Source organism: Microcaecilia unicolor, chromosome 3 (assembly GCF_901765095.1).
Source record: "Microcaecilia unicolor chromosome 3, aMicUni1.1, whole genome shotgun sequence".
Classification (NCBI taxonomy): Eukaryota; Metazoa; Chordata; class Amphibia; order Gymnophiona; family Siphonopidae; genus Microcaecilia; species Microcaecilia unicolor.
Window position 1 is genome coordinate 116,387,918 of NC_044033.1, and position 27,635 is coordinate 116,415,552.

At 42.3% G+C, this 27,635-nt stretch overlaps 1 protein-coding gene and 1 long non-coding RNA gene across 6 annotated transcripts in view; one reads left to right on the top strand and one right to left on the bottom strand.

The window, feature by feature from the left end:
* The window catches only part of PLCB1 (phospholipase C beta 1), a 1,287,346-nt gene that overhangs the window by 470,505 nt on the left and 789,206 nt on the right, over positions 1 to 27,635 (top strand). The gene's annotated exons all lie outside the window — the stretch shown is intronic.
* LOC115465669 lies at positions 5,184 to 27,617 on the bottom strand. The gene is made up of 3 exons (XR_003941445.1): positions 27,507 to 27,617; positions 25,149 to 25,150; positions 5,184 to 5,213 (listed from the first exon to the last, which is right to left on the bottom strand). It is a non-coding gene; the product is annotated as an uncharacterized LOC115465669 (long non-coding RNA).

Consider the following 27,635-nt stretch of genomic DNA (forward strand, 5'->3'; position numbering starts at 1 on the left):
CCAGCACAGACCCCTGGGGAACCCCACTAACTACCCTTCTCCATTGGGAATACTAACCATTTAACCCTACTCTCTGTTTTCTTTTAACCAGTTTTTAATCCACAATAGGACACTACCTCCTATCCCGTGACTCTCCAATTTTTTCTGGAGTCTTTCATGAGGTACTTTGCCAAACGCCTTCTGAAAATCCAGATACACACTATCAACTGGCTCACCTTTATCCACATATTTGTTCACCCCTTCAAAGGTGAGGCAAGATTTCCCTTCACTAAATCCATGTTGGCTTTGTCTTATTAATCCATGCTTTTGAATATGCTCTGTAATTTTGTTCTTTATAATAGTCTCTACCATTTTGCCCAGCATCAACGTCAGACTCACCGGTTTATAATTTCCCGGATCTCCCCTGGAACTTTTTTTTAAACTCGGCGTTACATTGGCCACTCTCCAATCTTCCGGTACCACGCTCAATTTTAAGGATAAATTATATATTACTAATAATAGTTCAGCAAGTTCATTTTTCAGTTCTATTGGTACTCTGGGATAAATACCATCCGGTCCAGGAGATTTGCTACTCTTCAAGTTGTCAAATTGCCCCATTACATCCTCTAGGTCTATAGAGATTTCATTCAGTTTCTCCAACTCGTCAGCTTCGAATACCATTTCTAACACCAGTATCTCTTATTTTTATTACCAGTATCACTCCCAAATCTTCCTCGGTGAAGACCGAAGCAAAGAATTCATGTAATCTCTCTGCTATGGCTTTGTCTTCCCTGATTGCCCCTTTTACCCCTCGGTCATCTAGCGGTCCAACCAATTATTTTGCTGGCTTCCTACTTTTAATATACTACTACTACTACTACTACTACTACTACTATTTAGCATTTTTATAGCGCTACAAGGCATACGCAGCGCTGCAGAAACATAGAAGAAAGACAGTCCCTGCTCAAAGAGCTTACAATCTAATAGAAAAAAAATAAATAAAAAAGTAAGCAAATCAAATCAATTGAACGGGAAGGAAGAGAGGAGGTGGAGGTGGAGGTGAGTGGTTACAAGTGGTTACGAGTCAAAAGCAATGTGAGGTATACCTAAAAAAATTTTTACTATATGTTTTTGCCTCCAACACAATCTTTTTTTCATAGTCCCTCTTTGCCTTCCTTATCAACGCTTTGCATTTGACTTGACATTCCTTATGCTGCTTCTTATTATTTTCAGTCGGTTCCTTCGTCCATTTTCTGAAGGATTTTATTTTAGCTCTAATAGCTGCTCCATAAAGCAGTCCTTGATTTTGTCAAGGTATTTTACCTCCCTAGCATGCCTCGATGTTACATTTACCCAGTCAATATCGGGGTAATTGAAATCACCCATTATTATTGTGTTGCCCAGTTTGTTTGCTTCCCTAATTTCCTTTTAAGATTTCTACATCTGTCTGTTCATCCTGGCCAGGCGGATGGTAGTACACTCCTGTCACTATCCTTTTCCCCTTTACACATGGAATTTCAATCCACAAGGATTCCAAGATGTGCTTTGTTTCCTGTAGAATTTTCAATCTATTTGATTCAAGGCTCTCCTTAACATACAATGTAGGCAGGTAGATGCTGACATGCTAGTATTCTATAAGTACATTTAGGCACATAAGTGATCATACAGAATAGGCTCACGGCCCATGTACCTTGGGCACCTAACTTGAAGTGCACAGATAAAGAACTGTCCCGATAGTGCTGAAGCAGTCTCTTTAGAATGTTAATGGTAATATCTGGATAATTGCACTGAAAATCTGGGTATGGACCAGGGGCGTATCTGCGTGGGGCCTCAGGGGCCTGGGCCCCCGCAGATTTTGCCCTGGCCCCCCCTACCGCCATCAACCCTCCCCCGTGCCCGTTCTTACTTTTGCTGGCGGGGGACCCCAACCCCCGCCAGCCGAGGTCTGCTTCCACCTGCCGCTGCCTTCAAAACTTCTTCTTCAGCCGGCGGGGGACCCCAAACCCCCGCCAGCCGCCCCGCGCTGTTTAAAATTCATCTTCGGCCTCCGTGGCCGTGCTGCTGGGATAGGCGGCGCTGTTGAAATCCACTTCGGAGTCTGACGTCGTTGTACGTTGTACGTGCTGCGACGTCAGACTCCGAAGTGGATTTCAACAGCGCCGCCTATCCCAGCAGCACGGCCACGGAGGCCGAAGATGAATTTTAAACAGCGCGGGGCGGCTGGCGGGGGTTTGGGGTCCCCCGCCGGCTGAAGAAGAAGTTGTGAAGGCAGCGGCAGGTGGAAGCAGACCTCGGCTGGCGGGGGTTGGGGTCCCCCGCCAGCAAAAGTAAGAACGGCAGCGGGGGAGGGTTGGCGGCGGGAGGGGGGTGGAGAGACTAAGTTATTGGTGGCGGTGGGGGCTCGGCGGCGGCGGGGGGGGCGGGGGGGCGCTAAAATGTGCCCCCTCCCTCTGGCTCTGGCCCCCCCTACCGCCGGAGTCCAGATACGCCCCTGGTATGGACCCAATGAGTGGGTATCTGGGTAGGTGTTGCTCCTACCTGGATAAGTCCTTTTGAATATCAGCCCCTGAATGTACAAATGGATAGTGCCTGCAAAGTCGTCAGCCAGTATGTTTAGCACCGCTGCCTTGTTTTATGTACCACTCTGTGGCCACCCTGACCCCAACATTGAATCATTTATCATCTTCTCTAGTCCCCTCGCGCTACTTATTCAAGACCAAGGGCTTTCTGCTTATTTTTATTAAGATGACATCCTTATAGTGGAGGAGTGGTCTAGTGGTTAGAGCACTGGTCTTGACATCTAGAGATGGCTGGCTCAAATCCCACTGCTGCGCCTTGTGATCTTGGGCAAGTCACTTTATTTCCTCAGGTACAAAGATAGGGGTCCTTTTACTAAGGTGCATTGAAAAATGGCTTCCGGTAGTGTAAGCTCGGGTTTTGGGTACACGCTGATCCATTTTTCAGCACGCCTGCAAAAAAGGCCTTTTTAAAATGTTTGCTGAAAATAGACATGCGGCAAAATCAAAATTGGTGCGGGTCCATTTTTGGTCTGAGACCTTACCGCCAGCCATTGACCTTGCGGTAAAGTCTCAAGCGGTAACCGGGTGGTAATGACCTACGCGCGTCAAATGCCACTTGGTGCGCGTCCGATACATGCGTCCGAAAATATAAATTATTTTTCGGATGTGCGTATTGGACATGTGCCAATAAAGAAATTACTGCAAGAGCCACGCAGTAGCCGGGGGGTAACTCCATTTTGCTGTGTGTTGGGCACGCGTAGATACTTACGCGGCTTAGTAAAAGGGCCCCTTAGACTGTGAGCCCTCCAGGAACAGGGAAATACCCACTATACCTGAATGTAACTCACCTTGAGCTACTACTGAAAAGGTATGAGCAAAATCTAAATTTAAAACAAAAATCTTTTTGCCAAAAAGCATTGAAGAGCTTTTCGTCTGCGGTGCCTTTTCTCCAAAATCAAGCCCAACAATCTGCTGACACTTCACTAGAAAAAAAAATCTGCACTTTGACTTTCCTATTACTTTTCTGACAAGAGACTGAATTCTCATTGCAGCAGAGTGGAAAGGCATCTAATTCCAGGATATTGAAGGACAGCTCTGCAGACACTACACACAGAGTACATCAATTTGTTCCTCCTTTGGGTAATTTCACTATTCCATCCAATGCAAAAGTTAATACAGTCCAGGCAATTTATATTTCATCTTCTGGCTTACAGTTTCACCAAGCAGCTCTTGTTCCATTAACAAGGCATCAGATCATCAGAGTAAAGTATTGGATATCTTAGAACTCTCTCTTTCTGAGTCCCTCTAGAACTCTCTAGAATCTTCCTAAGTTCACCAGTTACAGCTAGAACTATTCTACATAAATGTTCCTCGAGCATAGTCAGTGAGTCATAAGCCATCATTTAAATAAATATTAAGCATGAATATTTGTACTGCTGTAATTGCCTTTTGCTCATGTTTGATCTATTCTTACTGTACACTGCTTTGAGTGAATTCCTTCAAAAAGGTGGTAAATAAGTCCTAATAATAATAAATAATAATTCATATAGATCTATATTTACAAAATCGTGCTACTATATTAGCACATGATAATATTCAGTTATGCTATTAGTATATAGGTCTCTAGGTGAAAAACGGGACCCACAGTATGTAATGCATGCTAATGTATGTTAACAGATACTAATGTGCAAACGACTGTTAGTGAATCTGTACAAAACATACAAATCTGGAGAATTGCTTATCTTTTCACCTCTGAATACAACATATAATTCAGTAATTAAAATGCAATCAAGTAAGATCATTATTTATTTAAAACATTTATATTTTGCTCAGTCTTCAGTTCTAGGCAGATTACAGTTGTACATAAAACCATAATTAATAAAATAACAGATACCCTAATCAATCATAAATAATAAAAAGAGAAATAACAGGACATTTAGTAGACTTGAATATTCCTTAATCTTGAGCCATAGCATGCTTCTCTTCTTACTCCTTGTCTTAGTGCTCACTTAAAGTCAGATAATCAAACTGCCAGGATCTTGAAAACTCTGTGTATGGTTCTTATTTACAAAGTTTTCCACAGTAACGAAAGCAAAATTACATGGGCTATTTTGATGTCTTTATTTTCTCAAACACTTTTTTGTGTGTAGAGATTTTCTGCCTGTTTTCCACTTCAGGTAACTTTTTCATCAGCAACAACCAGTGTACCTTTTATACAAAACTCTGCACATTGTTTCCTCCCCTACCAAAGTCCACCCTCGAGTGGCTCGAAACAATGTTGGTAAACTGATGTGCATTGTTAAACAACATACATAACTGTACCCCCATTGAGGGTGGCAATATTTCTCTGCATACCAAATGGAGGGGTTGAGGTTTTCCAGGGGTGGGACCTGAAGTTATCTGGAGAGTAGAAAAATGAAGCCTCTTTGGGTACAATTCTACCACTGGGTACCTCCACTTAGGTGCCCTGAGGATGTGTAGTAGAAGCCTTTTCTATAACGGAACAGAGAAGGGTGACGAAAATGATAAAGGGAAAGGGATGACTTCCCTATGAGGAAAAGCTAAAGTAGCTAGAACTCTTCAACTTGGAGAAGAGACAGCTGAGGGGGAGATATGATAGAGGTCTACAAAATACTGAGTGGAGTGGAATGGGTAGATGTGAATCGCTTGTTTACTCTTTCCAAAAATACTAGGACTAGGGGGCACATGAAGCTACTAAGTAGTGAATTTAAAACAAATCAGATAAAATATTTCTTCACTTAGCGTGTAAATAAACTCTGAAATTCATTGCCAGAGAATGTGGTAAAAGCAGTTGACTTAGCAGGGTTTAAAAAAAGGTATGGATAATTTCCTAAAAGAAAAGTCCATAAGCCAATATTAAGATGGACTGGGGAAAATCCACTGCTTATGTTTAGGATAAGCAACATAACATCTGTTTTACTGTTCTGGGATCTTGTCAAGTACTTGTGACCTCGAATGGCCACTGTTGGAAACAGGATACCGGGCTTCATGGACCTTTGGTCTGTCCTTTGTTTAGGAAGCAAAATCTACTGCCTGAACCTATAGGTGTCGGCATTTACATATGCTGAGCCCCAAATGATGCTGTTCATCTTGTGAACATTTTTGTAAGATAGTTGTTTGCACTGCATGTGCTGCCAAATATGTGTTTTCCCCATGGCCTTATATTATTCAAAGCTCAAAAAGTTCTTTAAGTAACATACACTGCAAATTGTGAATATCCTGATCTGGATATCCCTTTACCTACATAGAAGACATATGCAAAATTAGACCTCATGTGATAAAATGTGGTCATATTTATTTCACAAATGTCTTGCTCGATAGAGTTTTTTTTACATAAGTACATAAGTAGTGCCATACTGGGAAAGACCAAAGGTCCATCTAGCCCAGCATCCTGTCACCGACAGTGGCCAATCCAGGTCAAGGGCACCTGGCACGCTCCCCAAACGTAAAAACATTCCAGACAAGTTATACCTAAAAATGCGGAATTTTTCCAAGTCCATTTAATAGCAGTCTATGGACTTGTCCTTTAGGAATCTATCTAACCCCTTTTTAAACTCCGTCAAGCTAACCGCCCGTACCACGTTCTCCGGCAACGAATTCCAGAGTCTAATTACACGTTGGGTGAAGAAAAATTTTCTCCGATTCATTTTAAATTTACCACACTGTAGCTTCAACTCATGCCCTCTAGTCCTAGTATTTTTGGATAGCGTGAACAGTCGCTTCACATCCACCCGATCCATTCCACTCATTATTTTATACACTTCTATCATATCTCCCCTCAGCCGTCTCTTCTCCAAGCTGAAAAGCCCTAGCCTTCTCAGCCTCTCTTCATAGGAAAGTCGTCCCATCCCCACTATCATTTTCGTCGCCCTTCGCTGTACCTTTTCCAATTCTACTATATCTTTTTTGAGATACGGAGACCAGTACTGAACACAATACTCCAGGTGCGGTCGCACCATGGAGCGATACAACGGCATTATAACATCCGCACACCTGGACTCCATACCCTTCCTAATAACACCCAACATTCTATTCGCTTTCCTAGCCGCAGCAGCACACTGAGCAGAAGGTTTCAGCGTATCATCGACGACGACACCCAGATCCCTTTCTTGATCCGTAACTCCTAACGCGGAACCTTGCAAGACGTAGCTATAATTCGGGTTCCTCTTACCCACATGCATCACTTTGCACTTGTCAACATTGAACTTCATCTGCCACTTGCACGCCCATTCTCCCAGTCTCGCAAGGTCCTCCTGTAATCGTTCACATTCCTCCTGCGACTTGACGACCCTGAATAATTTTGTGTCATCGGCGAATTTAATTACCTCACTAGTTATTCCCATCTCTAGGTCATTTATAAATACATTAAAAAGCAACGGACCCAGCACAGACCCCTGCGGGACCCCACTAACTACCCTCCTCCACTGAGAATACTGGCCACGCAATCCTACTCTCTGCTTCCTATCTTTCAACCAGTTCTTAATCCATAATAATACCCTACCTCCGATTCCATGACTCTGCAATTTCTTCAGGAGTCTTTCGTGCGGCACTTTGTCAAACGCCTTCTGAAAATCCAGATATACAATATCAACCGGCTCCCCATTGTCCACATGTTTGCTTACCCCCTCAAAAAAATGCATTAGATTGGTGAGGCAAGACTTCCCTTCACTAAATCCGTGCTGACTTTGTCTCATCAGTCCATGTTTTTGTATATGCTCTGCAATTTTATTCTTAATAATAGCCTCCACCATCTTGCCCGGCACCGACGTCAGACTCACCGGTCTATAATTTCCCGGATCTCCTCTGGAACCCTTCTTAAAAATCGGAGTAACATTGGCTACCCTCCAGTCTTCAGGTACTACACTCGATTTTAGGGACAGATTGCATATTTCTAACAGTAGCTCCGCAAGTTCATTTTTTAGTTCTATTAATACTCTGGGATGAATACCATCAGGTCCCGGTGATTTACTACTCTTCAGCTTGCTGAACTGACCCATTACATCCTCCAAGGTTACAGAGAATTTGTTTAGTTTCTCCGACTCCCCCGCTTCAAATATTCTTTCCGGCACCGGTGTCCCCCCCAAATCCTCCTCGGTGAAGACCGAAGCAAAGAATTCATTTAATTTCTCCGCTACGGCTTTGTCCTCCTTGATCGCCCCTTTAACACCATTTTCGTCCAGCGGCCCAACCGACTCTTTGGCCGGTTTCCTGCTTTTAATGTATCTAAAAAAATTTTTACTATGTATTTTTGCTTCCAACGCTAATTTCTTCTCAAAGTCCTTTTTTGCCCTCCTTATCTCCGCTTTGCATTTGGCTTGGCATTCCTTATGATCTATCCCGTTACTTTCAGTTGGTTCTCTTCTCCACTTTCTGAAGGATTGTTTTTTGGCTCTAATGATTTCCTTTATCTTACTGTTTAGCCACGCCGGCTGACGTTTAGTCTTTTTTCCCTTTTTTCTAATACGTGGAATATATTTGTCCTGAACCTCCAGGATGGTGTTTTTAAACAGCATCCACGCCTGATGCAAGTTTTTTACTCTGCGAGCTGCTCCTTTCAGTCTTTTTTTCACTAATTTTGTGACAGGTTACAGAGCAGTCAGAACTAGGGGACCTGTTTACTAAGCTGCGCTGTAGGCACGCAAACTTTAGCACATGTCTCTATCGTTAGTGTACGCTAATTTTTACAGTGAGCTAAAAAGTTAGCACACCTACAGCGTGGCTTAGTAAACAAGGCTCTACACTCACTAACTTTATACATACAACCAGGGAATAAAATTATAGGTAATTAGGTCAATTTTCAAAATGAGGTAACCAGCAAGATCCCTGGGCACCTAGGTTCTGTTATAGACTATTAGCATGACGCAGTATTGACATGCCTAACATTTTACATGAGCCATTATCCAAAAAGCATAGGGAAGCTTCAAAGTTGAGAGCATCTCAGCTGCACTTTGTTGATAGGACCCAACGCGGTTCATGTTTCGGCAACAAATGCCCGTGTCAGGGGTCTATAGATGGTATTTGGTTCCAAAGAAACAAATAATCAAATGACGAAAACAAACTTGTCTAGAAAAAGACAAGTCCACTCCTAACTTCATGAAGAGATGCCAGAAAAGCGCAGGAACAAAATATGAACCTGGTGCGGAACACCTAGCCAGGTTCACATTTTGTTCCCACATTTTTTTGGCGTCTCTTTATAAAGTTAGGAGCGGACCTGTCTTTTTCAAGACAAGTTTGTTTTCGTCATTTGGTTATTTGTTTCTTTGGAACCAGATATCATCTATAGACCCCTGACGCAGGCATTTGTTGCCAAAACGCAAACCACGTCAGGTCCTATCAATAAAGTGCAACTGAGTCGCTCTCAATTTTGAAGGCTCGTTGTGCTTTCTTGGACATTGGCTTTTGTTTCTTTGCTTTTGGATTTCCTCTCCTCTGTAGTTAACATTTTACATGCCCACAGATGCTTCAGCCATAGACTTCCTTCAAAAAGTGTGTCGAAATGCAGCAGAAACACACGTAATTAACAGTATTCTGCAAGTTACACATGCAACTGGGAGCCTCTTTCATGTTCCACCTGTGTATATGCCCCCTTGCAAATACATGCTGTGTAAGTTAAGCAGGTATTTTCAGAATAGCGTTCAGGCACCCTGCTAGCACTAAACACAAAAAAGGCGGAAGATAAACCAAAACAGACCAAAAAAAAAGGAGTAAGAGCGCCAGAAAAGTCCTATTAAACTTTTCTGGTGCTCTTACTCCCTTGTTTTTGGTCTGTTTTGGTTTATCTTCCGCCTTTTTTGTGTTTTGTTCTGTTTTCACGGGAGATTTGGACTTCTTTTTTGTGTACCCTGCTAGCACTGCAATTATTCTGAACATTTACCTGCAAAAGGAGTGTGAAAATGCAGGTGCCTAGATCATAGAATTGCCCTTTTTCCTGTATAATATTTTACATTTCTAAATGAGTAAATAGCAGATATATGGATGTTACTGTATATGTAAAAAGTGACAAGTAAATATTCAGCTGGCTGTCTTAAGTGTATAAGCCTCCTGAATATACAGATAACTTTATATAGATAACTTATCTGTATATAGTGGTATGTAGAGCATCTCACTGATAATTTACCTCACTGTATTCTGCCAAGTATATATTCTAGAATGGAAAATTTCTTCCAGTTATGAAGGCTGAGTTTTAAGGTCCAGGATGATAAAATAGATATCAGTTTCTTCATGCAAGCAGGATTATCTTCCATGATTGCATTTGCCATGCTCTTTGTGTTAGTTAAAAATTGGTAGTAATTGATAACATACAATTCATAATTCCAGTCACTGCTTCTGTTTAAGTCTGGATGAGGGATGTGCATTCATCAGTGTGCATTTACCCCCAGATTCTATATATATATATATATATATATATATATATATATATATATATAAAGATTTGTGCCAAAATCAGCACAGATTCTATAAAAATACGCATAGTTTAACAAGCTAATGAACACTGATAACAGCACTTAACAAGTAATTATGAGCACTAATTGGCACTGATTAGAATTTAGGCACACAACTCGTTAAGTGTATTCTGTAACAAAGTGTCTAAACTTCTAATGCACTCAGGGGAAAAGGGGCGTGGTTATAGGTGGGCAAATGGGTGTTTCATGAGCGTTCCAAAATGTAGATGCCTGGTAATAGAATATGGCCCAGTGTGCCTAAATCTATGTGCTGGGATTTATGCCATGTTTTCGCTGGTGTAAATGGATGCATGTAGATTTAGGCATGAAATATGAACTAAGCATATTCTATAATTGACGCCTAAATCTAGGCACCAATTATAGAATACACTTAGGTAGCACTGATTTCAGCGCAGATTTTTTAGGCATCATATATACAATCTCCCCCTTAGTATTTATTTATTTATTTGCAGCATTTGTATCCCCCATTTTCCCACACATTAGCAGGCTCAATGTGGCTTACAAGTCACCATACTTGGAAGCTCCAATACGGTTGATGTTAAAAAAATACAAATAGAATCAGGGTAAAGGAAGGTAGGGGTAAATGGGAACAATAAATGGCAAAGAAATAACATTGTTATAGTATGTTAATGTACCTTAAACTTGTATTTCCTGTAGAATTAATTCAGTGCCCATTATGAATTAATGTGCCTACAATTGATTTGCACATATTAAAAAGCTGTAATGCATATTTTACATTTTGTTTTTTAAATCAAGGTATCATATTCTAAAATTAGTCCCTATTTTTAATATGACTTGTGCTTAGGCACATTTTAGATCGTATTTGTGAATGACAAAATTGAGCTTATAGGTTGTCTTTACAGGAACAAAAAATAGCTCTACTATCTTTGGCTGTTACAATTTCTTCAGGAAAAAAAATGGAATCAGTGATCCATGCTGTTCGTTTCAGTGCCCACAATTTCTGAGCCTGTCAGTCTTAAGTGGATTCATTGCAGTCTAAGATTCCTCTTATTTGACCAAAACAGGAAATCATGAAAGAAGCTGTTGTCTATAAGCTGTCAAGATCATATAGATATGATCATATATGAAGAATGGATAACTCATATATAGTAACATTTTAATTTGTAGACAAAAATGAAGTTGAACTGTGGATCAGGGGAAGGAGCAGCCAGGCTAGGGGCAGGAGCAAAAGGAGAAGAAGGGCTGGATTAGGGAGTAGAGTGACTGTTCTCCGCTCTTCTCCAGGCTCACCCCTCCCTTCCTATTCTTTGCAGGCTGCCTGGAAGGAAGGACCTGGAGCAGAACACCTTTGCTGCTCTGGAGTCTGAAAAGACATAGCAAAATTACCTTCTAGGCTGTTTTTCCAGAAATTAAGTCTTGTGTAGCATAGGGGCTGACATTTCAAAGTGATTGGGAGTGCCAAACACAATACAAATTACCCCTCCCTGGACCAGTGAAGGATGTTGCTCAATAGTGGGGATGCTCAGCACCCAATGGCACCCACAGAACTAGCTTCTATGCTGTGTAGTAATGTCTTTGAATAATTCTTATATAAGGCCATTAAAAATCACCAGGATTTGCAAAGGCCCAGCTCCCTCTAAACTGGCAATATTAATCTTTACATTGACTGTTCCGTTGGCTCATTTGTCATAAAAGCAAAATCTGAAGAAATTTGAAAATTATGACCATCAGCTTTTAACAAAGGGAGAATTATTTGGATGAATTGCAAATGGTTGTCAAGATATTGCTGCTGAAAGACAGCATGGTGCATATGAAAATGTTAGGAAATGGAAGCTCAAAGCCAGGGTGACCAAGAAGATTCTAGGAGCTTCTAGCAGTATCTGAAAAAGGATTCTTGACCTCGAAAGCTTTTACCTTAGTACTCCATAAGGTGAGATGCCACTAGATGTCATGTCCTTTTTCATTGCTTTAGAGTAACATGCCTTACTGGAAGTTGAAACACAGAAAAAGAGAAAATATGGAGCAGTGGAAAAATATTTTAATTCACATGTCACTGCCTGGTAGTTGATTTTACAAGTTGATGGCAGTAGAAAGTTTTGAAAATGATTCTAGAATGGTCAAATGCCATCTCCATATGCAGAAAGCTGATTTTTACATGCACGTAACCATACACATGTAACTAGCCATTTTAGAAAAGCTGCTATTACACAGTTTTGAAAGGGGTATGTTCGGGGTTTTCTTTCTGGGTGAATTTGGACAACCCTGAAAATTATATGCAACTCATATATAAAGTGGGTTTGATAGAGGATAGTTTGTGTGCTAGTGAAGCTGGCATTTTGATCTGTGTGATTTTCCTGTTAGTATTTGATGATGTCATCTTTGTGAGACAGCAGACTGTCAGTAAATGTATCCATTTGCCTACTGCATGGCAACCAAGGAGGTTTCATGACAGGAGATGGCATAGCGTTAAAAAAGCTAAAGCCGGTTCCCCCGGTTTGTCCAACCCCCCCCCCCCCCCCCCAAAAAAAAAAAAAACCATCAGGTACTGCATTCATGTCGTTGTTGTGCTTGTTATTTTATCTCTGTTATAGTCTCAGGAGCTTCAGAACTTGGGGTCTGTTCTGGCCATGGTACAGTCGGGCTGGGCTGCAGGGGGATGAAGGCACTCGAGGAGTGATGGCGACGCGTTCGAGCTACTTCTGCTGCAGCCCGGATGCTCAGTCCGGCTCATTGGTTGCCACCACCCCCCCTGAGTGTCTGCGTTCCGCTGCAGTCTGGTCCAGCTCAGTGACAGCGGCAGTGTGGACAGCAGATCGTTTGCTTATGATGACAATAAAGATCTTTATTGTCATCATAAGCAAAAATAAAGGCATATAACTCAGCACTGGAATCCACAATACAGCACTGCAAATAACAAAGCAAGCTATGGAGCACTGACAAATACTTTTTGAATATAACCCTCCCAATCTTCACAGACCCCTCAAACTTCCTCAACTCCTCTTCTACCCCCCCATCCCCTCCTAACAGAGAGAATGCAAAACACTTCACAAGTTTGCTATTGTTTTCAATAGCGTTTGCTATTGTTTTGAAGAAACCAATATGGCGCAAGCTCCGCCCACTGGTCTCAGCCCAGATAACATCACGCCGGCTTCTGTCAGTAAACCTCCTTGGTGGCAACTACTTCTGTGAAGACAGGGGAGGAGTTTTCTGAGGAGGAAAAATATCAATGAGCATGCAAATGACTGCTGCGTTAAAATCACAGCAATAATCTGCTGCTCATTGTCAAATATCACCAGTGTGATTGGCTTAGGTACTGACAGGAAAGATGACATTTAAAAATAATGGCTGAATGTCAGCCAACAGGGATTTGAGGGAAGGGTTTTGAGTCTAGGGGAGGAAGGTGAAATCTTTTGAACTGAAGGGGGTCAGGTTGGGCCATTCGAGGGGCCACTACACCACCGGGGGGGGGGGGGGCATGTAGGCATCTTAGGCAAGGTGTTCAGGTAGACACCTACTCCTCTCAGCCAGCCCTTCTTCGCTACCCCAGACCCTGGCATAAATTTTCCTGTGGTAATCTGATAGCCAAAGCTTTGTTTGTTTGTTTGTTTTTGCATGACATGTGATAGCAAATGCACTGCATTTGCATTCATTTCAATGCAGTTGCAGTCAGGGTTTCCATGAAACTTGACACCCATGCAGAGGCCAATTCTATATTGCTATCCTGTGATAAAACTGTGTTAAACCCATGGTTAACATGTGGGAAGATTTCTGCATCAGCCTCAGAGTGAGCGGATCACAGATGACAGAGGGGTGAAGGATTTTGAGAGTTAGTTCTGTGATCTCTGTCAGTATGTATAGATCACAGATCACAGAGATGTAAAAGATTTTGAGGTACTTGTGGGAGGCTGTCAAAGAGGACAGAGCTTAGTGATGAAAGAGAGCTGTGAGATATTTGACAGTTGAATTCACAAAGATTTTGTAGTAGTTCCTGAGGGAAAGGGAAGAGAATTCACACTTTAATACCCTTTCTCCTTAGATGGCAGCACCAAGGCACCAGATATATCTAAATATATATAAAGGGGGGAAAGACAGAGCTAGCCCAGGGGCAATCTGTCAGGAGAGCCATTCTCTACCCCCCTCCCCGAATAGGGAACACTATAGGAGTTTTACAAATGTGTGGATTTTCTATTTTGCAATAGAAATACATGTATACCTCTTGAAATGTCCCCATCAGCATGTATAGATTTTTCCAGACACAAATAAATCTTGGCACTAATTGTCTGGAGGAGTAATCTAAAAAATAAAAATTGAATTGTGTGATTTGGCTCCTTAATTGGCTCCCCTTGGACACATAGGTTTGTAAAATGTGCAGCTTAAATGTGTAAATCATACCTGCCATGTCTTTTGCATTCAGTGGGAGACTCCTGCTTTCATTGGTCAACTCCTGCTAGGGAGCCAAGAACTACTGCTCAGAAGTGTTCCCCTCTATTGGCAGCATCAGATGTGTTAATAAGACTTCATCTCCTGCTGCCACAGGACCAGTCTCACAGAGCTGCAAAATCGCACAGCTTTTATATTTTTCTTCACTCAACGTGTAATTAAACTCTGGAATTCGTTGCCAGAGAATGTGGTAAAGGCGGTTAGCTTAGCGGATTTAAAAAAAGGTCTGAATGGCTTCCTAAAAGAAAAGTCCATAGACCATTATTAAATTGATTTGGGGAAAATCCAATACATATTTCTGGGATAAGCAGCATAAAATGTACTGAACTTTTTTGGGATCTTGCCAGGTATTTGTGACCTAGATTGGCCACTGTTGGAAACAGGATTTTGGCATTGATGAACCTTTGGTCTGTCCCAGTGTGGCAATACTTATGTACTTATTTGTACTTATGGTGAGACTGATTCTGCAGCAGCAGGAGACATATCCTTAATGCCTGAAGGGGAAGCAGCCTGTTGGTGTTGGGGCTGCAGAATTGAGATGCACTAGGGGGTAGAGCCAGGAGGTAAAGTAGAGCAGGGCTTAGAGCATGCCCTAAAATCTCCCTCTCAAAAATCAGGCCACCTACGCAGCTTTGGTAAATCTTGGTCTCTTCATGTATAGGAAGCAAAATCTATATTTACACCTGCTACTTGTTATGACGTAAGTGGGTGCGCCTCAATGTACATAAGTACATAAGTATTGCCATACTGGGAAAGACCAAAGGTCCATCAAGCCCAGCATCCTGTTTCCAACATTGGCCAATCCAGGTCACAAATACCTGGCAAGATCCCAAAAAAGTACAAAACATTTTATGCTGTTTATCCCAGAAATAGTGGATTTTCCCAAGTCCATGTAATAATGGTCTGTGGACTTTTCCTTTAGGAAGCCGTCCAAACCTTTTTAAAACTCCACTAAGCTAACCGCCTTTATCACATTCTCTGGCAACGAATTCCAGAGCCCAATTGCACGTTGAGTAAAGAAAAATTTTCTCCGATTCATTTTAAATTTATTACATTGTAGCTTCATCGCATGCCCCCTAGTCCTAGTATTTTTGGAAAGTGTAAACAGACGCTTCATATCTTCCCATTCAACTCTATTCATTATTTTACAGACCTCTATCATATCTCCCCTCAGCCGCCTTTTCTCCATGCTGAAGAGCCCTAGCTGCTTTAGCCTTTCCTCATAGGGAAGTCGTCCCATCCCCTTTATCATTTTTGTCGCCCTTCTCTGCACCTCTTCTAATTCCACTATATCTTTTTTGAGATGCGGCGACCAGAATTGAACACAATATTCGAGGTGCGGTCGCACCATGGAGCGATACAAAGGCATTATAACATCCCCATTTTTGTTTTCCATTCCTTTCCTAATAATACCTAACATTCTATTTGCTTTCTTAGCGTCAGCAGCACACTGAGCAAAAGGTTTCAACGTATCATTAACGACGACACCTAGATCCCTTTCTTTGTCCGTGACTCCTAACGTGTAACCTTGTATGACGTAGCTATAATTCGGGTTCCTCTTTCCCACATGCATCACTTTGCACTTGCTCACATTAAACGTCATCTGCCATTTAGACGCCCAGTCTCCCAGTCTCGTAAGGTCCTCTTGTAATTTTTCATAATCCTACCGCAGTTTAACGACTTTGAATAACTTTGTGTCATCAGCAAATTTAATTACCTCACTAGTTATTCCCATCTCTAGGTCATTTATAAATATGTTAAATCTACTGCCTACACGTGTAAGTGTCAGCATTTACATGTGCTGAGCCCCGAATGATTCTGTTCATCTTGTGAACGTTTTTTTAAGATAGTTGTTTGTAGTGCATGTGCTCCCAAATGTGTGTTTCCCCCATGGCCTTATATCACTCAAAGCTCAAAAAGTTCTTTGTTAAAATACACTACAAATTGTGAATATCCTGATCTGGATATCCTAGAAGGATATACCTCCCTAGAAGACATATGCAAAATTGGGCCTCACATGATAAAATGTGGTTATTTTTGTTTCACAAATGTCAAGTTTTTTTTGTTTTTTTGTTACAACGTTGTGACAGAATAAAGATCAGTCAAAACTTAGGTTTGAATTGTACACTCACAAACTTTATACATACAATCAGGGAATGAAATTAAAGGTAATTAGGTCAATTTTCAAATAAGGTAACCAGCAAGATCCCTTACGGTAAAAACTGCACCTCACAGCGCTGTTAAATATTGCTGCCTGTATTTTATTGAATGGGTACAGAATATTTAGCTACTAAAAAAAGGGCATTGACAAGATAAGGTCATACTGGGGAGAAGGATATATGCACATATATTTACTTTTTGAACTATAGGTATATATTTGGGGAATGTAGTCCATAGGTGCATGGGTGTGTTTGTTTGTACCTAACACCTAGACATCTCAGTGAAATTGCCTCTTATAGAGATTTGACATTTCTGTGTAATAATATTGAAAAGGTATAAATAACCACAAGTTCCAGGTTTCCACTTCTAAGAAGCAGAACCTTCAACAGGAAGAATATTCAGTATAAAAAAAATACACTATTGCCTTTATTTTACAAGACCTATTTGCATTTGAGACATGCATAAACCAGCATGTAAATGTTTATCCTGCATAAGTGTCTAAGTCCCCGTTTTACAAAGCTAGGATATGCACTTATCAAACCCAAGGGAGTGCAAACAGCAAGGGGGCCTGATCTGGGTGAGTCTTGGAAGGGGAAAGGGCATGGCTGGTGTAAGTGCAGATGCCTAAATGTAGCAAGGATGTGCCCTGCTACGATGTAACCCAGGCAATATATATGTGTATAACTGCTAGTATTTATGTGCATAATGTATGCATAAAGGTTATAGAATTGGCCTTCACCTGGGTGTGGCTAGTTTGCTGTCCTAACTTACCTGGATACTTTTATCTCAATACCAAAATGAACAACTGCAGTACCCAGATAACTTCCAGCTCTGTCCCCAGATCTCACCCCCCCGCCCCCCCCCCCCCCCCCCCCCAGCACTGAAAATCCCAGTGTGGCTGCAAGGAGTGGCTGTTATCGGGATAGGAGCTGCACTTTATAGAATTGCACTAAGTGCCAATCTTTTCTGGTGCCAATGTTTTGGTGCTATTTATAGAATCTGGCCCAGTGTGTATAAATGACATCAGTATGACCATTTATGCACAATCCTGACTCCTAAAACTTAATACCCCCAAAAGTGGCCGAATTCTGGACTCAATGAATCTTCTAAATTTCTCCTGCTCAATTTTCTTGCCAGACCAGTTCAAGCAAGTGGAATGTGGCAAAGCTTTTTCTAGTCAGATGGAAAGAGACCGAGGCTGTGGAGCTAACCAATCTGAATATTGGCTGGTTAACTTCCTTGTAGCGACAAGAGAAGAATCAGGTCCCCCCATCCCAATCCCCTTCTCTCTCCCTGAAGCAAATGATCAAAGGGAGGGGAATCGGGATGGGGGAGCATCTGATTTGCTGATCATTTGCTTTGAAGGGAAGGAGGGGGGATTGGGATGGGGGGGGGGGGGCACCTGATTCTCCTTATGCAAGCCCTGGCTGATATTCAGCTGGAGCCCACATAAGTGTCTTTTGCAGGTCATGGCTGAATATTGAACAGGGCCCACATAAGATCCAGCAATTAGTGTCGGTGCCAACATGACCCAGCATTGAATATCTGGGGCTAATACTGACCACCACAGGCTGAATCTTAACTAGTTGTTTTTCAAAGTCTCTGCACTCTCTCGAGTCACTGAACAGGGCAAAGAGTCTGTTCAGCAACCTAAAGGGATTAATGACCTTCAAGTACCACAGCAAAACTCACATCCAACAGATGCGCCTGTTCCCCTCCAGGAAATATAACCTTTTGAAGGCCAAGATGACTAACAATTCTCTGGACATTCTTGTGCTACATTAACAGTGACTTTTGGTAACAGTGATTTTGAAACAATAGTTTAGGTTTAAGGTTAACACTTTCAGAAGGTGTAAGTGTATTGCGATATGCCAGTTTGTTAAGTATGTTTTTTTGGGATCCGTCACACTCGACCGCCTTTATTGCTGTGAAAAGGGCCAAAAGGGCCGCTCCCCCCCCCCCCCCCATTAGAAGAGGAATAAGGGTCTGTAATGTTTAGATAGCCACGCCTTTTTCCTTTTTTTATTATGATTATTGATTAATCTCCTTTTTTTGACTCCATGATATGGTATTGGATCGTCTTTGTTGTGGACTTCTAATTGGTTTTGGATGATATATTTGTAAGGGAGTTCGATGTTTATTTCCTCTTGAATTAATTTTCTTTTCCTTTCCAGTTTTTCTGTACAAATAAACTGTAAATTGATTGATTGTTATTTAAAATGTATATAAATTAAAAAAAAAAAAAGATACAGAAGGAACTTTCCTGAGTGGCTATTGTTCATTGTTCTTCACTGGCCACAAGTATAAGAATCTGGCCGAGAAGCTCATTGAGTTGGATGTTGCTTCAAGTGCCCTGAAAGTAGCCCTGAATCCCCTGCAGTTAAATGCGGCTCCTTCATCGTTTGATCAAGCAGCTTTCAACTTTATTCTGTAGGCATTTTAAAACTGCTTTTAAGAGTTCTCTACCCTGTAGTACGTACTTAGCATAAATCTCTTCTTTCAAGGTTTAGTGACAATTCCCCCTCTTCCACCTGGTATTGTTTCTATCGACTGTCTCACTCTCTCTCTGATTCCATGAAAAGCCTCGGCATTACTATTGATCCATCTCTCGCTCTCTGTCTCTCTCTGCTCTCACATATCTTCTCTCTGTTCTATTCTCGCATAACAGTTGTTTAATCTTCATAAATTCTACTACTTTTCAGCTTGCAGTACTTTCTACATTTTATTTTTCATGTTTTCTTCTGACTGGATTATAGTGACAACCTCATTTCTGTCTCCCTTCCCAATTTTGGCCTGCACACTTCAGCTGCACTCAAGTAAAGATGCCACTTTACATCTCTACTACCACCCCCCATTCTGCTAGTAGGCCGATCCCAGGCCTGTTTTAATGTGCTGGGGTTTTTTGCATTTCACAAAATTTACTTTCTGGTCACCAGTTACTCCTGCCCTATCAGCACCATTTACAAAATGGTGCCCCAGCAGTAACCCCATGCTACTGCTGCTAAGGGTCATGGTTCCTTACATAGAAACATAACCTCAAGCAGTTGTAGCATTAGACTACCACTAAGGGTGATATTTTGGTACAAGCACCGGCAGGGTAGGAGCAATTGGGGATCACTCCTGCCCTAAGACCACTGGACCACCTGAAACAGGGCTAGTAGACCCACAATGATGGTAGGGAGGGGGGACCCTTTCTGGGGGGGTGTGGGTGTGATTAGAGGAATGGACGGATTGATCGGGGAGGGGAGGTGGTTCGGGACATCACTGGCCCCTTTGTGTTCTGCCCGAGAATATTGGGCTGTGGTTTTGAGACAATGGTCCTGGCATGGTAAAATAACCTCAGCTTTTGCCTGGGGATATTTTACCATTATTTTATGCCCAAAACATGACTTGTGGTGCACAATCAGTGCACACTTGAAATCACTTTTTGGTTTTTACATAGTAATGAGCTGCTTTACATACGTTTGCATGCTTTGCTTTTCATTACTATGTAATCTGCAGTGACCTAAATATCACCATGGTAGGGCATGACGAGCTGCATTAGAGTTGCATTAAGGGGCAAATAAGGCCCTAACGCAGTTCCCCCTAGACAGGGCCGGTCAAACCCGGTAAGCAGGGTAAGCACTGCAGGAGGGCGCCTGCCTTCAAGGGTGTCACTTTGCAAGCAATCAAGCTCTGCTGAGTATCTAATCTCTGCTGCTCATCTCAGTCTGGCTCCAAAGCAGTCAGCTCTCTGTCCCGTCCCCTCCCCCCCCCCCAAGCAGAGAAATATCCTCCTTGTGTTTGTCAGAGGACGTCACTGCTCCAACTGAATCTGGCTCTGAAATAACTTGTGGGAGCTCAGCTAACCTCTGTCCTCTGCCCAGAGAGGGCTCAGACAGAGACAGCACAGCAGAGCCTGGACCCTTGTTTTGTCAGAGACTGCTGTTTAGTGCTGCACCTGACCCACCCTTTTCCACCCCCCCCCCCCCCCCCCCACCCCAACACAGCAACTCACAGGACAGGAAGGCTAGATGCCTGCTTTCAATTCCTAACCATCACCTATCTCTCATTCCCACTTCAGTAACTCCTTTTAGTCTGTCCAACTCAGATTGTAGAATATGTTAGTTTATGCTGATTAAGTCAGTCCTAGCTAGATCCTAAGCTGTGCTCAATGGGAAGGCTATTGTGCTGCATGCAGAGTCTAACTTCTTAGGATTTCAGGTTAATTTTTGAAGAATTTGAAGAGGGGCTATCTCTGTTCTACATGTGTGACTGCAAGGCCAAGTGTCTGAATAGGGATCTGTTTGTTAGATTCTGAAATTTTGATAACACATTGTTTTTCAGAGTTGGCAAGACTGTCTGTTCTCTTAATTCCTGGTCTGTGTGCTAAGTTATTTTTCTTCTATACTGGTGTAATATTTTCAATGATGCCATGGCTGGTAAAAGGGGTGTGTCTACTGTGGGGGCGGAGCCATAGTGATCCCGCCTCTGGATGGGTAGGGGCGCCGACTAATAGACTGCAGGAGGGAGCTAGAAACCCTAGGGCTGGCCCTGCCCCTAGACCATAAGCCCTCTGGGATAAGATACCTATTCTACCTAAATGTAACTCATTTTGAGCTATAACTGAAAAATCATGAGCTAAATCCAATATCCCTTCTCTTTCCCATTAACAAAAGGTTACATGGTACTTCAGGAAAAAGTCCCCATCTTACTGCTAGCAGTGCTTAACAGAGAGTCTGTGTCTATATCTGTCCAGGAGGGAAAGTGCAGCCACAGGCAGAATTAGCATATAGCCAGGCAATCATCTCAGCCCCTTCTCCATCTACAACCAGGAATCCAGTTAACCCCATGCTGCCAGTTTGGGAATGAGAATACTCTCAGTATTCGGGAAAAACCTAGCTGTCTCCATTTCTCTGCATCCATCAGGTTCAACAAGCTTCTTAATATTTCTGCTTTTTACATCTGGGCTCAACTCTTTTGAACAAAGTCCATTCAGATGTCCAGGAGTCTTCTTGGTTTTCTATCCTGTACTCCCCATTTGTGTTTAACTAGATGCATTGTGTTCCTTCTTGCCTGAATTATAAGCATTCTGCAGCTGTCTGGAGCTCCCCTTATCATGTAAATTTCTACTATTTATTCTAGTGTGTTCCCTTGTTCTAAGATAACATGGTCAAGTGACCATATGAAACAAAAATAAACAAACACTGAATGGGATGGTGTTTTTCACCACAACAAATTGGGAAATGTCTATGATAATCCCTTGATGACAGATAAGTATAAACAGAAAGCAGAGAACAGTCTTAAGGGAGAAAATAAACATAACAAAACCCAATATTAAAGCCAGAAGAGGTACAAACCCCGACCTGGATTAAACATTTGCAATTTCCTGGTAACATTGCTTCTAGCAAGAAGTGCATGATCATAAGATTTCAAAAATGTTTGCTAATTTAATCTGCTTGACCAAATAGCAGCTGCAAAGTGCCCACACACGCACTTGTAATTTAAACTAGCTGTTTTTCTAATGGAAGCACCCCAAAAATTAGCTACAGATCGTAAAAGTGCCATCCAAATCAAGATGACCCCAAACCTTATCCCCATCCATACTTCAAGGGTCTCCAATCAAAATCCATCAACCGATCCCAAACTGACCCCAGACCCTTTTGAGAACCCTTGGGACCTACCTGGGGGTGATCCTTGGTGAGCTAGTGGACCCAGTCAGGCGCATTTCCCCTTTGCTCTCACCTGATCTGGCTTAGACTTCAAAATTGTGACTCTTGACCCCTAGTGGTAGTATTGTGCTACTGATATAAGGGGAGTCATCCATCCATATTAGGAAGATATTTTATAAAGGCTCATAGGTTTCTTTATTTCCTTAATATATTCATGTATTTATATTGTACTCATGTATTTCCAAATGCATCACATCTACACCCCTGCTCCACTCAAACTATGCTCCTGGGAATGCCTACACTTGAGTACACTCCATCTTGTCGACATGCATACTTGTGAGCACATGCTGTGAACAAAGTTTATAAAAGGCTTTTTTCTCATGTAAAAATAAAAGATTTACACATGAATAACCTTTATAAGATTATCCTCCATAGTAATATCGTGTACAATTATGCAAGCTGCAAATAGTAACTTTTTTTTTCTGTAAAAGATGTATGGTTACAAAAAACATTTAATTATTACTGAGATAAAGGGTTTTGGTTTTGTCTGTTCATCTGTCTGCCTGTCTGTGACACTGGCATCACAGGTGGGACTAGCAGGCAGATGGAAAAAATGATAACATGTCTGCAGTTGGAGCTATCAATAGAGAAAGCAGATTAGCTAGCAGGGAATCCCAAGTGCTGTCATTCGGAGATCTGGAGGAGCTTGTGGCCAATGCAGGCAGCTCTTCTGCTGCCACAGTAGTCTTCCCCAATGTCTCTCCTCTGCAGCAGGCCAAAGGTGAAAGGGATGGGAGTAAGGGAGAAAAAGCAGGAGAGCAGAAAGATGAAGGGGAAGGGGAAGACTGGAATGGGCAGGAAGGGAAGAGCATGGTGAAGAAGGAAGACTATGTGGAAACTGGAAGGAAAGAGTGGGAAGGATAGGAGAGTGAGTGCACAGTGGGAGGGAATGTAGGTAGTGAGAAATGGGCATGTGGAGTGTCCCCTATTGCCCCTTCCATTGACTCCACTCATCTTTTGATAACCTTCTTGATGTCCCCTCAGTTTCGGCCCTGCATCTCTCGCTGTTCCAGGACACTTTGGAAATCCCTTCCTTCCACCTTTAGATCACCTATGCCTCTACAGTCAATCAAAGCACTTCTAAAATCGTTTTTATTCTCTGATTCCTTTGACTCTACAGCTTCATGATGGTGTATTTATCCCCTGTCTTCTGACACATGTGCCCCTTTTTCCATCCTATTCCTTCTCCTACCCCCCCCCCCCCTGCCTCCCTTGACCATTCCTCCCCTCACTCCCTTTTCCCTTCATCAGCTTCGGCTTGAATTTTATTTTGCTATGTAAACCACTTAGACGCCTGTCCAGGATCAATTTTGTGGTATATCAAGTGTACAAATGAATAAATAAAATAAATAAAAATGAGAGAGGAAGCATATGAAACCTCCTGTAACACCCCTACACAAACACAATACCCCTCATACTCACATACCACATACCCCACTTTATAGCCACATAACCCTACGCATAGTAACACAGTAAGTGACGGCAAATAAAGACCTGAATAGTCCATCCAGTGTACCCAACAGTCACGCTCATTATCAATTCATACTTATACCAACAATGAATGTGATCTAAAATACTTGGCCAACACCCACAGAAGGTGATCTCTCCACAGGAGAAATGGAAGTCAAACGTACAAACAGTTGATCCAAGAAAAGTCCTCTCACAAATGGTGTTTCCCAAACAAGGTCTTTATTTAAATCAATAAAATGACCCGACATGAATCGTGTTTCGGCCACAAAGGCCTGCCTCAGGGGTCTATAGACCTTTGGTGTAAAACATCTGTTGCGCCGCTGCACAAGTCTCCCTACCAGACATCTGGTAGGGAGACTTGTGCAGTGGCGCAACAGATGTGATACCTTTCTAGACAATTTGACTGTGAGTCATTTGTTTTACCATTGTTTTACACCAAAGGTCTATAGACCCCTGAGGCAGGCCTTTGTGGCCGAAACACGATTCGTGTCGGGTCATTTTATTGATTTAAATAAAGACCTTATCTAAAATACTTGATCATTGTCTTTTTTTGTTATTTCTGGGACATAGACCGTAAAGGTCTGCCCTGCACTGTCCTTACGTTCCAACTACGGGAGGTTCCATCAAATCCCTGTCCAGCCCATCCTAAACCAGATTGCCATATATGGGACACAAACTGTACAAGTCTGTCCAGCACCGACCTTAATTCTTCACAGCCAGAGTGGCCATCTAAGCACCACTTGATACATCAAACACACATGCAGCTGTTTAAGTTTTGTTTTTATACTATTCATTTTCTAATTAGGGATCCTCTGTGTTCATCACACGCCTTTTTGAATTCTGTCACTGTTTTTGCCTTCAGCACCTCCCTTGGGAGGGCATTCCAAGCATCGACCACCCTCTCCTTACCCCCCTCCCACCTCATCCATTCTCCTACTCATACCTCCTCCCACCTATTCCCACTACTACACACAGACAAACTCATTTACACATGCATACAACGCTACCCCACCCCACCCATTTATTTATTTACAGTAACTTCATAATATCGCCTTAACTAACATGAAGACCTAGGCAGTTTACAATCTAAAACAACAGCAAAACATAATAGGAAAAAGAAAGGAACTACAATGTTCTGATAAGAAAGTAGCAAACATTCAAACAGGTAATGGCAATACATGGCCATACTAGGGAAGAACAAAGAGAGGGGGAAGTAAAGAAGGGAAGAGGGAGAGGAATTAGGGTTTAAAATAAATAAAGTAACTTCTGGGTGACCGCACATTCCTAGATATTCAATGCCAGAGCCCGGACATGGTCCAACATTGAATATCCAAGGTTAATTCAGCCCGCGGCAATCAGCAGCTTAAAAACTACTGACTGACATGGGCTGAATAACGGACCCATAATATAAATGAGAGACCCACCACTATTTATTCAGTGGAGGAGTGGCCTAATGGTTAGTGCAGCAGGCCTTAATCCTGGTCATCTGGGTTCAATGCCCACTGCAGCTCTTTGTGACCTCAGGCAAGTCACTTAATCCTAAGGCAAGTCACTTAGTCCGCTATTGCCCCAGATGCAAAAACTTAGATTGTGAGCCCTGTAGGGCTAGAGAAAGTACCTGCATGTAATGTGTACATCACATCTAGTAGTGCTATAAAAAAGATCAATGGTAGCTCCAAATTGTTTTGAACAGAAATCCTGATGGAATATCTAAAAACATAAAAGGAGTTTTAAAAGGTTTCGTTTGCCACAAAGTAAATTGTGTGAATGTTTTGCAAGTCATATTACTGAAATGCTGTAACATTCACTCTGAGGTACAGTTCTGTATGTTTACTGTTGAGGATTCAGATAGGCAGCCTGCCTGTGACTAGATTTACATTTTCTCCATTACCTTCAGATATAAACTCGTAAAATCTCTTGCTTTCTGAATGTTTCATTTATATAAGCACAGGATAAAGATGTGTACCCCCTCTAGATAGCAAACAGGCTATTACTCATGGATGCAAAGCATATCTTGACTGCTATAAACAGTCTACAGTTTACATTTCACATATACCCTCCAGGGGCGTATCTGGACTCCGGTGGTAGGGGGGGCCAGACCTAGAGGGAGGGGGCACATTTTAGCCCCCCTCCCCACCATTGCCGGACACCCCCCCCCCTTCCCGCTGCCAACCCTCCCTCCCCGCCGTTGCTTACTTTTGCTGGCGGGGAACCCCAACCCCGGCCAGCCGAGATCCGCTTTCTCCTCCGAGTCCTACCTTTAAAAATATTTCTTCAGCTGGCGGGGGACTCCAGCCCCTGCCAGCCAATCCGAGATCTTCTTTAACTTTCTTCTATCTTCGTCCTCCGCGTGGCCGACGTGTTGCTGCTGTTGTGCAAAGCTGAAATCCAGTTTCGGAGTCTGACTGACGTCGTAACATGCTGCAACGTCAGACTCCAAAACTGGATGTCAGCTTTGCACAACAGCAGCAACACGTTGGCCACGCGGAGGACGAAGATAGAAGAAAGTTAAAGAAGATCTCGGGTCGGCTGGCGGGGGTTGGAGTCCCCCGCCATCTGAAGAAATATTTTTAAAGGTAGGACTCGGAGGAGGAAGCGGATCTCGGCTGGCGGGGGTTGGGGTCCCCCACCAGCAAAAGTAAGCGACGGAGGGGAGGGTTGACGGTGGTAGGGGGCCAGGGCGAAATCTGTGGGGGCCCAGGCCCCTGTGGCCCCATGCAGATACGCCCCTGATACCCTCAGATCCCAGTTTCTTGCAATTCGAACTGATGGTGGTGGATGGCTAAAGGGTTGTGGAGGAAGTGAGAGATTTGGATCATGGAGAGAATAGAGGATGTGAGCTAGTGAGGGGACAGGAAGGGGAGGGAAGAAGCAGTAGGATCTAAGACAAGGAGGATATGAGAAGGAAGGGAACAGAATGGGATTGAGGGATGGGAAGAATAGGAAACTGAACAGCCAGATAGGGAAGAACAGTGGAGAGAACATGGATTAGGCTTTCATAATGGCAAAGTCCTTCTCCTACCCCCACAGTAGCCAAGGCCACGATTTGTGATTAGGTAAGAACAGGATTATTGTATTTTATTATGTAACAAGTATTAATACATGTCACTTACTCTCTGTCCAGTCTCTGCTCAAACACATGCCCACCGTCAACGCATCATATGAACAATGCACATACTTTTATGCTGGTTTGTATTTAATGAGAAATCATATATAGATGTAATAGTTTAGTTATTTATGGGGGTAAATGACTAAAACACCCAACAGTTACACATTTTATTAGTACCTAAAACCAGGGCTGTGGAGTCGGTACAACAAATCTTCGACTCCAAAGGTGCAAGGAGCCACATTAGGAGTCACTTCCCAGGAAAATAATTTAGGTGTCATCGTTGATGATACATTGATTCCCTCTGCTCAGTGTACAGAGGCCACTAAGAAAGCACATAGAATGTTTGGAATTATTAAGAGAGGGATGAAGAACAAAACTGAAAATAGTATGTCTCTGTATCTCTCCATGGTAGAACCGCATCTTGAATATCATGTGCAATGTTGATCACCGTGTATCAAAAAGATATAGCAGAATTATTAAAAAAGGTACAAAGAAGGGCGACCAAAATAATAAAGGAGATGAGACGATTTCCCTATGAGGAAAGCTTAAAGTGGCTAGAGCTCTTCTACATAGAGAATAGATGGCTGGGGGAAGATATGATAGAGGTCTATAAAATACTGAGTGGAGTGAAACAGGTGGACATGAATCACTTATTTACTTTTTCCAAAAATACAAGTAGTAAATTTAAAACAAATGAGAGAAAATATTTCTTCACTCGATGTTTAATTAAACTCTAAAATCCTTTGCCAAACAATTTGGTAAAAGCAGTTAGCTTACCAGGGTTTAAAAAGATTTGGACAAT